This window comes from Corythoichthys intestinalis, unplaced genomic scaffold (assembly GCF_030265065.1).
Source record: "Corythoichthys intestinalis isolate RoL2023-P3 unplaced genomic scaffold, ASM3026506v1 HiC_scaffold_23, whole genome shotgun sequence".
NCBI classification, from domain to species: domain Eukaryota; kingdom Metazoa; phylum Chordata; class Actinopteri; order Syngnathiformes; family Syngnathidae; genus Corythoichthys; species Corythoichthys intestinalis.
In genome coordinates, this window is record NW_026651592.1 from 1967132 (window position 1) to 1981261 (window position 14130).

General features: G+C 39.0%; 1 protein-coding gene across 4 annotated transcripts in view; it reads right to left on the reverse strand.

The window, feature by feature from the left end:
• LOC130911131 (contactin-5-like) overlaps positions 1-14130 on the reverse strand; it is a 405498-nt gene that overhangs the window by 235600 nt on the left and 155768 nt on the right. The window lies entirely within an intron of this gene.

The following is a 14130-nucleotide window of genomic DNA, read 5'->3' on the forward strand; positions in this document are numbered from 1 at the left end:
TGGGAAATAAGTATTTGGTCAATACCAATAGTTCATCTCAATACTTTATGTACCCTTTGTTGGCAATAACGGAGGCCAAACATTTTCTGTCATGCTTTACAAGCTTTTCACACACTGTTGCTGGTATTTTGGCCCATTCCTCCATGCAGATCTCCTCTAGAGCAGTGATGTTTTGGGGCTGTCGTTGGGCAACACGGACTTTAAACTTCTCCACAGATTTTCTATGGGGTTGAGATCTGGAGACTGGGTAGGCCACTCCAGGGACCTTGAGATGCTTCTTACGAAGCCACTCTTTTGTTGCCCTGGCTGAGTGTTTGGAATCATTGTCATGCTGAAAGACCCAGCCATGTCTCATCTTCAATGCCCTTGCTGATGGAAGGAGATTTTCACTCAAAATCTCTCGATACATGGCCCCATTCATTCTTTTCTTTACAATGATCAGTCGTCCTGGTCTCTTTGCAGAAAAACAGCCCCAAAGCATGATGATTCCACCCACATGCTTCACAGTGGTTATGGTGTTCTTCGGATGCAATTCAGTATTCTTTCTCCTCCAAACACGAGAACCTGTGTTTCTACCAAAAAGTTCTATTTTGGTTTCATCTGACCATAACACATTCTCCCAGTCCTCTTCTGGATCATCCAAATGCTCTCTAGCGAACCGCAGACGGACCTGGACGCGTACTGGCTTAAGCAGGGGGACACGTCTAGCAGTGCAGGATTTGAGTCCCTGGTGGTGCATTGTTTTACTGATAGTAACCTTTGTTATTGTGGTCCCAGCTCTCTATAGGTCATTCACTAGGTCCCCCCGTTTTGCTCACCATTCTTGTTATCATTTTGACGCTACGGGGTGAGATCTTGCATGGAGCCCCAGATCCAGAGAGATTATTAGTGGTCTTGTATGTCTTCCATTTTCTAATAATTGTTCCCACAGTTGATTTCTTTACACCAATCAATTTACCTATCGCAGATTCAGTCATCCCAGCCTGGCGCAGGTCTAAAATTTTGTTTCTGGTGTCCTTGACAGCTCTTTGGTCTTGGTCATAGTGGAGTTTGGAGGGTGACTGACTGATGTTGTGGACAGGTGTCTTTATACCGATAATGAGTTAAAACAGGTGCCATTAATACAGGTAACGAGTGGAGCTTCGTAAGACCTCGATAGAAGAAGTTAGACCACTTTGACAGCCAGAAATATTGCTTGTTTGTAGGTGACCAAATACTTATTTTCCACTCTAATTTGGAAATAAATTCTTTAAAAATCAAACTATGTGCTTTTCTAGGGTTTTTTTCCCCCCACATTGTGTCTCTCATGGTTGAGGTTTACCCATGTTGACAATTACAGGCCTCTCTAATCTTTTCAAGTAGGAGAACTTGCACAATTGGTGGTTGACTAAATACATATTTGCCCAATTGTATGTTTAATCTAGTTCAGTATAACATTTAAAGGGAACCATGGACAGAAAGACTTGGAGTTTTTAAAAGATAAATGTTAGTATGAGTTATAAGAATTTGATTTTCAAATGTTTTCGTTTTTATAGAATTTGAAGAATTAGTTTAACCCTTTAAGGTCTGGGCCTATTTTGTCTGATTTTGCATGCCTTTGAAGTTGCCTTTATATTTCAAAGACAGAATTGTTTACGATGGCCTGGTTTGGTCCCTTTTTTTGTGACACCTTGAACTTCATGTCCAAACTGTTGTTTCCTTCACTGACCAATTATAAATCATAATTTTGGGCCCAAAAAGACCAAAAATTCCAAAATCGTTTTGTCAAAATTTTTAATATTGATGTCCAATTGACAACCAAACATGCGTAACGAACCGTTTTGAAACTTTGTAATATTTATTCAACATGTTAGGATGAACATTCAACCAAAAAAAATTAGAATAAATAGTCTTTTATTTGACAATTCAACATAAACAACAGGTATAGCCATAGGCGTTTTTTGCATTTATACATGCTCTAGTCAAAACAGGTTATATACAGCAGACCAAACAGTGAAGAACAGTGAAAAAATATACCATCTAACACAAAAAGTGTTTAGAGGCCATCTCTTTGAGTTTAGGTATTGCGGCCCATCACCTGATGAAAACTATGTACACACAATCAAGCTTCTTGAACACACATTTATATACACAAATTGAGAAGACTGATTGTGGGAAAAAATATATATATATAACATTGGGGAAAAAAGTATTTTCAAAAATATTTACAATAAACAAGTTACATTTTTTTTCAGGCATGCCACTCCGAAAAGCAGTTTCGTCCTGGAATTAGACACAGGGCTACATCACAGCCCACACTTCCATGGGGTGTCGGTCCTCTTTCCACCCTTCCGTTTTCAATTCACTTTACTTTCATTGTCACTATAAATGTACATGAAACAAAAGTCAGTATTTATGAAAATAATAAAGTATAAAATAAAAATATATACAGCAATAAATAATAATGGAAATCTATATGTATGACAATAGAAAGAATACCGTAGCTGAATATGTGCTACATCCCTAATCTTCATATAGAAAGAAGACCACAAATTATACTTTGATCTGATATGCACATTTTATTATTACATACACAAACACGCACTTATATTGCATCAAAATTAACTTTGTCTTGCAATATCAAAAGAAACTTTTACAGCATTAAAAAAAAAAAAAAAAAAAAAAAGTGAGTTGGCTTACCTCTGCTCGTCGATGGCGTCACCCACGTGTTCAAATCCGTCACTATCTTCACTCGAGGACTCTTCCGAAGAAGACGATGATGACGAATTTGGACCACCCTCTTCCTCAAGTTGATCAAAAAGCACAATTGCTTGCGCTAAATTTAGTTTTCCGTTCATCCTCAAAGTCACACAAAGTCGCTCGCCTGCTTGCTTGATTCAAACGGCCGTCGCTCGCCCCCTCGCTGCGTCAGAACACTCCTGCCTCTCGTTCGGTGGAACCTCGCACGGCAGTTATATTTATAAAAAAAAAAAACACATTTTGTGCTTCCACTGTGACTTCGAAAGGGTTCGTTTGATTTGTGTTTTTTTCATGGAGCTTCCGTTTTGAAAAAGGACAAGAAATGATGGAAATATAGACATAAACAAATGATCCATGCAGCGTTTTAATGTTTTTTTGAGAGGACAATAAAACTATAAAACTTAAATGACAATATCTCACGTTTTAGTTGGTCGATTGACTTCAAATAACAACGAGAGTAAACCGCAACTTCCGCCCTTTAAAACGAGACCAACCAACGGCATGTGGGTGACGTAATTAAAACGCGAGGGTGCTTCAAAGACGACGTGCGCTGAGGACGCGCCGGCGCGTCCTTCGACTCTCAAGGGTTAACTAGCTCTGAGCGGTGACGTCACTGGGCAGCGCTGCCATACTTGCGCTGCCGTACTTCCACAGTGTCATTCGTTTTCTACCCAAACATGTTGTAGGTTCTGCCCCTCCAATTTGAACAATTTTTCTTACTAAGCAATCTCAACCCACATGCGTTCTCTGTCTGTGCGGTAACACCTGAAAGGGAAACGCAACTGAAAAGAGAGTGCGGCTGGCTTGACCACAGAATTAGAAAATGCAGCTCACTTCAGACAGCAAGAAGATAATAATAACATAGGGATTGCGTAGAAAGGGTTTATTGAAAACACACAAAAAAATGCAATCACAAAAAGGGAGACACAAAAAGGGTCTGTGACAGTCGGTTGGGATCAATACATTTTTTTTTTTTAAACCTGAGGGAAAATTGCGGTGAGAGGCAGACAAACGAAAAAAAAAAAAACAAGGCAATGATGCAAATAGCAATGAAGGCATAAAAAACTGTCAAAAAGCAGCAAGTCAATATCTCAGCAAGCCGCCTAGGATCGGTTTAAAGACACTGCTGATGAGCTGGAATTGGATGCAGGTACGACGTTGGGAACTCATCCCACAGCTCTTTAATAAGTAATCTGACCAGCAGCAGAATGTGACAAAATCATGACAGTTGTCATACTAGCTTCCCTTGCTAGCTAGCAGAGCTATTCTCCCAGTCCAACCCAACTGCGTCATCACCGCGAGCGTGCATTGCGTGCGTAAAACATGGCGCCCTCCGTAGGTCAAAACATGTACTAAATATGACAGATTTTTAAATCTATGGCAATAATATATGGCGGAAAACACAGACAAGACTGAAAAAGCAGCTTCTGCTCTTGCACTCCTCTTTAAAAGAAACTGCTGTATTTTAAGCCAAAACAACTGTTGTGTTTGATAGAACAATATGTCTATATGCTGCCATAGCAGATTCATGGCGCATTTATCCCCAAACTATTTTTAATTTGTCCGTTTTACCCTGAAAACCCCCATTTACAGATGTCGCGTAACCGCTTTTGTTTCAACCCAGCCAATTGTGGCTTATTAGAGCCTACAAGTCTTTTAGTCCGAGGTTCCCTTTAAGGGAAGCACTTTTTTTTTTTTTTTTTTTGAAAGCACAGTCCACGTATGAAAAAAACCCCAACAAATAATCAGAACAATTCATCCCTGCCGCTGGCTCAGTGTCAATGCCCCTGAGACAGGTGGGTTATGAAGGGAGGGGGCATATTCAAAGCAACTGCCTGACAAAAAAGTCGACGAGTGGAACGTCTGTTGCAGGCAGTGTGACTGAAGTGTTCCCGACACCGCTCCGCCGCCACTACCTGGCTGCCAAAGCATCACTTTAAAAGCGTTACGTAGCCTTTACCTGACCCAGCAAGAATTCTGCCAGCTAGACTCGACCCACCATGACCCGCTTCCAGGCAGAAAGGTGTTCCTTCTCCGAAGGTCACGCATGACCTGTGATTCTCTCAGACGGCTGAAGAATTTGAAATGTAGTAGGATTGTCATATGTCGTCAGTAAAAAACATAATTTAATGCTTTTTGGGTGCAAAACACCTGGGTATGAACTAAAAATTTCAGTGGTGTTTATGGATGTTGACCACCATCGATGGTTCACTCACGCTTGGGGTTGCCAACTCCCTGTAAAAAAAAATAAAGGGGGACACCTCATTGGTGGAGCTGGCTGGCCTAGAATAAAATCAACATCTGTTCTGCTTAATTTAATATAATGTTATAATTGAAATTGAATAAATAAATTAAAATAACTTCACCTGAGCCTTTCTGTGTGTGTGTAAGGTTTTAGGGATGTTTTTTTTAAGCTTTTTGTTAAGCTTTTTTTTTTCCTAAAAAGTGCAGACATAATCTCTGATGCACACTGTTTTAGTGCTGCAAAGATTAATCGAAGAAGTCGAGTAATTCGATTGGGCGAATTCATATTGGGGATAATGTGACAGTAACGAAAAAAATACAATTAAGCGATAGTTATGAGGTAGATATCAGTGACTTCTTTACAGACGCTGGTGTCCTTCGACAGCTCTTTGGTCTTGGCCACAGTGGAGTTTGGAGTGTGACTGACTGAAGTTGTGGACATGGATAATGAGTTAGAACAGGTGCCATTAATACAGGTAACGAGTGGAGCCTCGTTAGACCTCGTTAGAAGAAGTTAGACCTCTTTGACAGCCAGAAATCTTGCTTGTGTCAAAGGTGACCAAACACTTATTTTCCACTCTAATTTGGAAATAAATTCTTTAAAAATCAAACAATGTGATTTTCTGTTTTTTTTTCCACATTCTGTTTCTCATGGTTGAGGTTTACCCATGTTGACAATTACAGGGCTGCACAATGGCGTACCGCACGCAGGCTATTTTTAGACCGTGACGTCGCATCGTAAAGCGGAAGTAAAGCCGAAGTGGGACATTATAGACCCGCCCTTGCATAGACCCCACGTAAAAAGTGCTACTTTTCGCCGGTAATCTTTCAAAAACGAACATGGCGATCACGCATTGCTTTTTTGGAACTTGTAGAAACGACTCTAGACATTACGACCATGAAGGATGTTTTCTTCATACGTTCCCGGAAACCAAAAACTCGGGAGGAAAAAAATGTGAAAACCGAATCAACTTGCGCGGACTTTAACACCAGCTCGGCGAATCCATTCACGTTTCATATGCAGTAAACATTATGTTGGGTTGGCATGGTCTTTCAGAGGACAAAGAGGTAAGCCATTTTTATATTTTTACTTTATTTTTTTTTTGCGTAACGTTGTGCCGTACTGCTTCTGTCTGACAATGAATGACCTGAAAAAACTACAATGGTATCTGACTGCCACTGTTACCGTTTCTGTTATATATATACTGGACTGTCTCAGAAAATTAGAATACACAATATTCTAATTTTTTGAGACAGTCCTGTGTATATATACAGGACTGTCTCAGGAAATTAGAATACACAATATTCTAATTTCCTGACTGTCTCAGGAAATTAGAATATTGTGTATTCTAATTTCCTGGACTGTCTCAAAAAATTAGAATATTGTGTATTCTAATTTTCTGAGACAGTCCAGTATATATATATATATATATATATATATATATATATATATATATATATAAACTTTAGTAAGGGGGAAGTGTAAATAAATTATAGGATTAAGATGTGTTATCAATGAAAAAATTTAAAGTGTTCGTTGGCTGTCACTGAGTAGCATTTGCGACCGCTACACAAAGCTAACTAAATTACCCCCAAGAACGGTAAGAGATGTAGGACAACCAGAGGATATATAAGAAAGACAGGGCTGATGGTAAAGGATAGCTTGTTGAAACCGGAGAATGTCATTGTCAGTCGCGTCGATTAAAAAAAAGCTAAAGCTATGCTTAGGTCGGCTCGTTTTTTTCGTCTTTTTCAGCCTTCGACGCTAAAGCCATCTCTTTAACTGAACATTTTTATGTTCTTCCAAATCTATGCCAGTCAATTTGGCACCAGGCACATCATTTTCGGAGAGAATTGGTAGGTTTAGCGCTGTAAACATCTCCTGCGTACACGATTTCCATTCATTTCCTATTAGGGACAAATGGTGGCTTGTCCTTGCATAGCAACCGTAACTAATGCCATGAATATTAATGAGCGGAAGTGACGTGTTGCTTGCGGTACGCCATTGGTGGTTGACTAAATACTTATTTGCCCCACTGTATATACATATATACGTAATATATACATACATACATACATACATACATACATACATACCCTAGTATATATACATACACACATACCAGGGCTGTCAAACGATTAAAAATTTTAATCGAGTTAATTGCAGCTTTAAAATTAATCGTAATTAATCACAATTAATCGCAATTCAAACCATCTATATAATATGCCATATTTTTCTGTAAATTATTGTTGGAATGGAAAGATAAGACACAAGATGGATATATACATTCAACATACGGTACATAAGTACTGTATTTTTTATTATAACACTAAATCAACAAGATGGCATTACCATTATTAACATTCTGTTAAAGCGATCCATGGATAGAAAGACTTGTAGTTCTTAAAAGATAAATGTTAGTACAAGTTATAGAAAATTAATATCAAAACCCCTCTTCATGTTTTCGTTTTAATAAAATTTGTAAAATTTTCATTCAAAAAATAAACTAGTAGCCCGCCATTGTTGATGTCAATAATTACTTACACAATGCTCATGGGTGCTGAAGCCTATAAAATCAGTCACACCCAAGCGCCAGCAGAGGGAGCCAAAACTCCGAAAAACACAACAAGTACACCTTTCACTGTGCTCACATTTTAATCTGTTTGAGCGGGGCATTTGTGCGTTAATTGCGTCAAATATTTTAACAGGATTAATTAAAAAAATTAATTACCGCTCGTTCACGCGCTAATTTTGACAGCCCTAACACACACACACATATATAATATATATATATATATATATTAGGGCTGTCAAACGATTAAAATTTTTAATCGAGTTAATTACAGCTTAAAAATTAATTAATCGTAATTAATCGCAAGTAATCGCAATTCAAACCATCTATAAAATATGCCATATTTTTCTGTAAATTATATATATATATTCTGTAAAATAAATTGTTGGAATGGAAAGATAAGACACAAGATGGATATATACATTCAACATACGGTACATAAGGACTGTAGTGGGCATTTCACTCTACTGTCATTTAAATCTGTCTATGCTGTCCTCACTCCGAAGCATCTACTTTTTCCAAAGCTAGACAGCTCGTGAACGACGCCTTAATAATCAGACTTCTTCCTTTTTCATCTGATTTATTAATAAAATGGCCTCAAACCATTGTCCTCTTTAGACCGTCGTAAAACTACAACAACAACAAAAAAAATACACAAGCATTGCATTAGCAAGAACGTTAGCTTAGCACGCTATACAGGTTCACTAAACATAAACAAAAAGCGTCTCATACAAAAAATATAACATTTCACTTACTAACATAATATGTACATTCTTTACAACAACCATACTTACGGACAAATCTTGTCCAAGGATCATATAAGCACAACATTACAACGTAGGCGTCAGCCCAAGACGTCGTGCAGCCATATTGAACTGGCAAGAAAAAATAAACCATGTCGCAAAGCGACCACAAGAGTTCGCTGTTAGACAGCACAAAAAGCCTTGCTGTAAAACTTACCAAAAGGCAGAATACTGTCTGAGCGGGACATGTGCGTTAATTGCGTCAAATATTTTAACGTGATTAATAAAAAAAATTAATTACCGCGCGTTAACGCGATAATTTTGATAGCCCTAATATATATATATATATATATATATATATATATATATATATATATATATATATATATATATATATATATATATATATATATATACACTGTATATACAGTATATACATGCAGAGATCTGCGTCAATATTGAAAGAAAGAACCAGAAAATTAATTGTCTGCCCAGTTTTATTCAAAACTTAACAGAATGGAAAAAAACAAGCAATAAAATTGACTGCACTGTAAACAGCCCAAAATTTAGCTTAATGGCGGATTACAAGCAACTATCAGGTGCATACTGCCACCTACTGTACAACAGTGAGGTGTTTTTTTATTGCTCGATAGTTAACCTGCCTTATTTTGCCAGTACTTATTTTGCTGCTATCTAGTGCTCAATTCAAGTATATTTGAACAGGGTTTATCCATTGCGTCGGAGGCAAGAAAACGAAACAATCAACTGATAATGAGGAAACAAAAAAACAAAAGTAACATGTAACGCAAGTGACAATTTGAAAAGTAGTGGAGTACAGATATGTGCTGTAAAATGTATTGGGAATAAAATTAAAAAGTACAACTTCATATTTGTACTCAATAAAGTACAGATACACAAAAACCTACTTAAGTACAGTAACGAAGTACTTTTAGTTAGTTGCATTCCACCACTGGAAATCAAAGTGCAATTCCGCAGCATTTTTATTTTGCATTTAATGTTCTTTTGAAAGGGCAAGTTTTTGTTTTACATCACCTAAAATTCATTCATTCCTTCATTTTCTATGTCACCTTTCCTAACGAGGGTCTGGCGCCTATCCCAGCTAACTACAGGCAGAAGGCAGGGCACACCCTGGACTGGTTGCCATGCCACAATGTGACATTCAACGAGTCATGCAGACAATTTAGAGTGTTCAATCAACCGACCATCCATGTTTTTGGCATGTGGGAGGAAACCCAAGCAGGGACAGGAACATGCAAACTTGAGCCTGGGATTGAACCCTTGATCTCAGAATTGTGAGGCAGATGTGCGAACCATTCAGTCACCGTGCCATCTCCTAAAATGTATCCTTAAATCAAATATACAGTGCATTGCAAAAGTATTCGGCCCCCTTGAACCTTGCAACCTTTCGCCACATTTCAGGCTTCAAACATGAAAATATAAAATTTTAATTTTTTGTCAAGAATCAACAACAAGTGGGACACAATCGTGAAGTGGAACAAAATTTATTGGATAATTTAAACTTTTTTAATAAATAAAAAACTGAAAAGTGGGGCGTGCAATATTATTCGGCCCCCTTGCGTTAATACTTTGTAGCGCCACCTTTTGCTCCAATTACAGCTGCAAGTCGCTTGGGGTATGTTTCTATCAGTTTTGCACATCGAGAGACTGACATTCTTGCCCATTCTTCCTTGCAAAACAGCTCGAGCTCAGTGAGGTTGGATGGAGAGTGTTTGTGAACAGCAGTCTTCAGCTCTTTCCACAGATTCTCGATTGGATTCAGGTCTGGACTTTGACTTGGCCATTCTAACACCTGGATACGTTTATTTTTGAACCATTCCATTGTAGATTTGGCTTTATGTTTTGGATCATTGTCCTGTTGGAAGATAAATCTCCGTCCCAGTCTCAGGTCTTGTGCAGATACCAACAGGTTTTCTTCCAGAATGTTCCTGTATTTGGCTGCATCCATCTTCCCGTCAATTTTAACCATCTTCCCTGTCCCTGCTGAAGAAAAGCAGGCCCAAACCATGATGCTGCCACCACCATGTTTGACAGTGGCGATGGTGTGTTCAGGGTGATGAGCTGTGTTGCTTTTACGCCAAACATATCGTTTGGCATTGTGGCCAAAAAATTCAATTTTGGTTTCATCTGACCAGAGCACCTTCTTCCACATGTTTGGTGTGTCTCCCAGGTGGCTTGTGGCAAACTTTAAACGAGACTTTTTATGGATATCTTTGAGAAATGGCTTTCTTCTTGCCACTCTTCCATAAAGGCCAGATTTGTGCAGTGTACGACTGATTGTTGTCCTATGGACAGACTCTCCCACCTCAGCTGTAGATCTGTGCAGTTCATCCAGAGTGATCATGGGCCTCTTGGCTGCATCTCTGATCAGTTTTCTCCTTGTTTGAGAAGAAAGTTTGGAAGGACGGCCGGGTCTTGGTAGATTTGCAGTGGTCTGATGCTCCTTCCATTTCAATATGATGGCTTGCACAGTGCTCCTTGAGATGTTTAAAGCTTGGGAAATCTTTTTGTATCCAAATCCGGCTTTAAACTTCTCTACAACAGTATCTCGGACCTGCCTGGTGTGTTCCTTGGTTTTCATAATGCTCTCTGCACTTTAAACAGAATCCTGAGACTATCACAGAGCAGGTGCATTTATACGGAGACTTGATTACACACCGGTGGATTCTATTTATCATCATCGGTCATTTAGGACAACATCGGATCATTCAGAGATCCTCACTGAACTTCTGGAGTGAGTTTGCTGCACTGAAAGTAAAGGGGCCGAATAATATTGCACGCCCCACTTTTCAGTTTTTTATTTGTTAAAAAAGTTTAAATTAGCCAATAAATGTTGTTCCACTTCACGATTGTGTCCCACTTGTTGTTGATTCTTGACAAAAAAATTAAATTTCATATCTTTATGTTTGAAGCCTGAAATGTGGCGAAAGGTTGCAAGATTCAAGGGGGCCGAATACTTTTGCAAGGCACTGTATATTATAATGACAAATTAAATTAAATTTAATCCACATTAAATTTTCCTCATCTGATAACTCGATCATTGGAACTGACTAATTGATAGATTAATCGATTACTTGCATTATCGATAGCTGCAGCCCTACCTTTATTTTCTAAAGAATTTAGATGCATTCAAGGTCCCCTCCGCAATAACTCCACTCCAAATATAATGTGGAAATACAAATGAAATCATACAGTGGGGCAAATAAGTATTTAGTCAACCACCAATTTTGCAAGTTCTCCTACTTAAGATTAGAGCGGCCTGTAATTGTCAACATGGGTAAACCTCAACCATGAGAGACATAATGTGGAGAAAATAAAAACAGAAAATCACATTGTTTGATTTTTAAAGAATTTATTTCGAAATTAGAGTGGAAAATAAGTATTTGGTCACCTACAAACAAGCAAGATTTCTGGCTGTCAAAGAGGTCTAACATCTTCTAACGAGGTCTAACGAGGCTCCACTTGTTACCTGTATTAATGGCACCTGTTTTAACTCATTATTGGTATGGTAAATGGTAAATGGACAGTCCTTATATAGCGCATTTATCTGCATGGTTATCATGCCCAAAGCGCTTTACATTAGCACACATTTACCCGTTCACGCACACATTCACACACCAATGGGGCTGCTGCCATGCAAGGCGCTGTCAACCCATTGGAGGCAAATCAGGATTCAGTGCCTTGCCCAAGGGCACTTCGACAGTGGGCAGTCGTAACCGGGAATCGAACCACTGACCTTTCGGTCCAAGGACAACTCCAGCTACCAACTGCGGCACGGCCGCCCCCCTCTGGTATAAAAGACACCTATCCACAATCTCAGTCAGTCATTTTCCAAACTCCACAATGGCCAAGACCAAAGAGCTCTCGAAGGACACCAGAAACAAAATTGTAGACCTGCACCAGGCTGGGATGACTGAATCTGCAATAGGTAAAACACTTTGTGTAAAGAAATCAACTGTGGGAGCAATTATTTTAAAATGGAAGACATACAAGACCACGGATAATCTCACTCGATCTGGGGCTCCATGCAAGATCTCACCCCGTGGCGTCAAAATGATAACAAAAACGGTGAGCAAAAATCACAGAACCACACGGGGGGACCTAGTGAATGACCAACAGAGAGCTGGGACCACAGTAACAAAGGCTACTATCAGTAACACAATGCGCCGGCAGGGACTCAAATCCTGCACTGCCAGACGTGTCCCCCTGCTGAAGCCAGTACACGTCCAAGCCCGTCTGCGGTTCGCTAGAGAGCATTTGGATGATCCAGAAGATGACTGGGAGAACGTGTTATGGTCAGATGAAACCAAAATAGAACTTTTTTGCAGAAACACAGGTTGTCGTGTTTGGAGGAGAAAGAATACTGAATTGCATCCGAACAACACCATACCCACTGTGAAGCATGAGGGTAGAAACATCATGCTTTGGGGCTGTTTTTCTGCAAAGGGACCAGGACGACTGATCTGTGTAAAGGGAAGAATGAACGGGGCCATGTATCGAGAGATTTTGAGTGAAAATCTCCTTCCATCAGCAAGGGCATTGAAGATAAGATTTGGCTGGGTCAGCATGACAATGATCCCAAACACACAGCCAGGGCAACAAAGGAGTGGCTTTGTAAGAAGGATTTCAAGGTCCTGGAGTGGCCTAGCCAGTCTCCAGATCTCAACCCCATAGAGAATCTGTGGAGGGAGTTGAAAGTCCGTGTTGCCCAACGACAGCCCCAAAACATCACTGCTCTAGATGAGATCTGCATGGAGGAATGGGCCAAAATACCAGGAACAGTGTGTGAAAAGCTTGTGAAGAGTTACAGAAAATGTTTGGCCTCCTTTATTGCCAACAAAGGGTACATAACAAAGTACTGAGATAAACTTTTGGTATTGACCAGATACTTATTTTCCACCATGATTTGCAAATAAATTCTTTAAAAATCAAACAATGTTCTTCTCTGTTTTTTTTTTTCCACATTCTGTCTTTCATGGTTGAGATTTACCCATGTTGACAATTACAGGCCTCTCTAATATTTTCAAGTGGGAGAACTTGCACAATTAGTGGATGACTAAATACTTATTTGCCACACTGTATGTAATACATTTTGTGAAAATCTTAAAAGTAAAAAAGGTACACGGAGAAGGCAAGAAGACACGGGGGAAAAAAAGTTTTTAAATGTGCTTTTTCATCAAGTTTCACTCAAAACTCTTATTTCCACACTCTAATGTTGCCTCCATTCTCATCATGGTAAGCAACAGTACCTCGACCAATCAGATGAGCGGGATTTTGTATTGTCATTTTTCCATCAGCTCATTGATCAAAATGCAAATCCTATCGTTTTCAATTGCAGGCATTGAGTTAAAAGAAAAAATCTAAATATAACTAATATTATTCATTTGTTTTAATTTATTCTTTAACAATTGCTTACCAAAAAAATCAAATATTTTTTTCAGTTCTTGTACCCTCACGAGGGGAAAATAGTCCAAGTGCTTGCATGTGCTTCCACAAATGACTCAAACATGTCTTCAGTCTAAAGAACTGCAATTTGCCTTTAAAAGTATGTTTTGCACCATAAAAGCCACAACCATTCTTTTGTCCTGAAAAAAAAAAAAAGCTTTTTAAGAAGAGACCTCACTTCCGTTTTGTTTTTTTTTTCTTCAGTGCACATAGTTCCAGGCTAATTGAGCCATTTGTTTCTTCGCTCCCTTCTCCCGCAAGCAGAACAAAGCAGAATGTGAACTTTCTTCCTCCCTCTAGGATCGCCACTTAGGTCATTATGGTCTTTGCTCGTAAAAACCCACAGT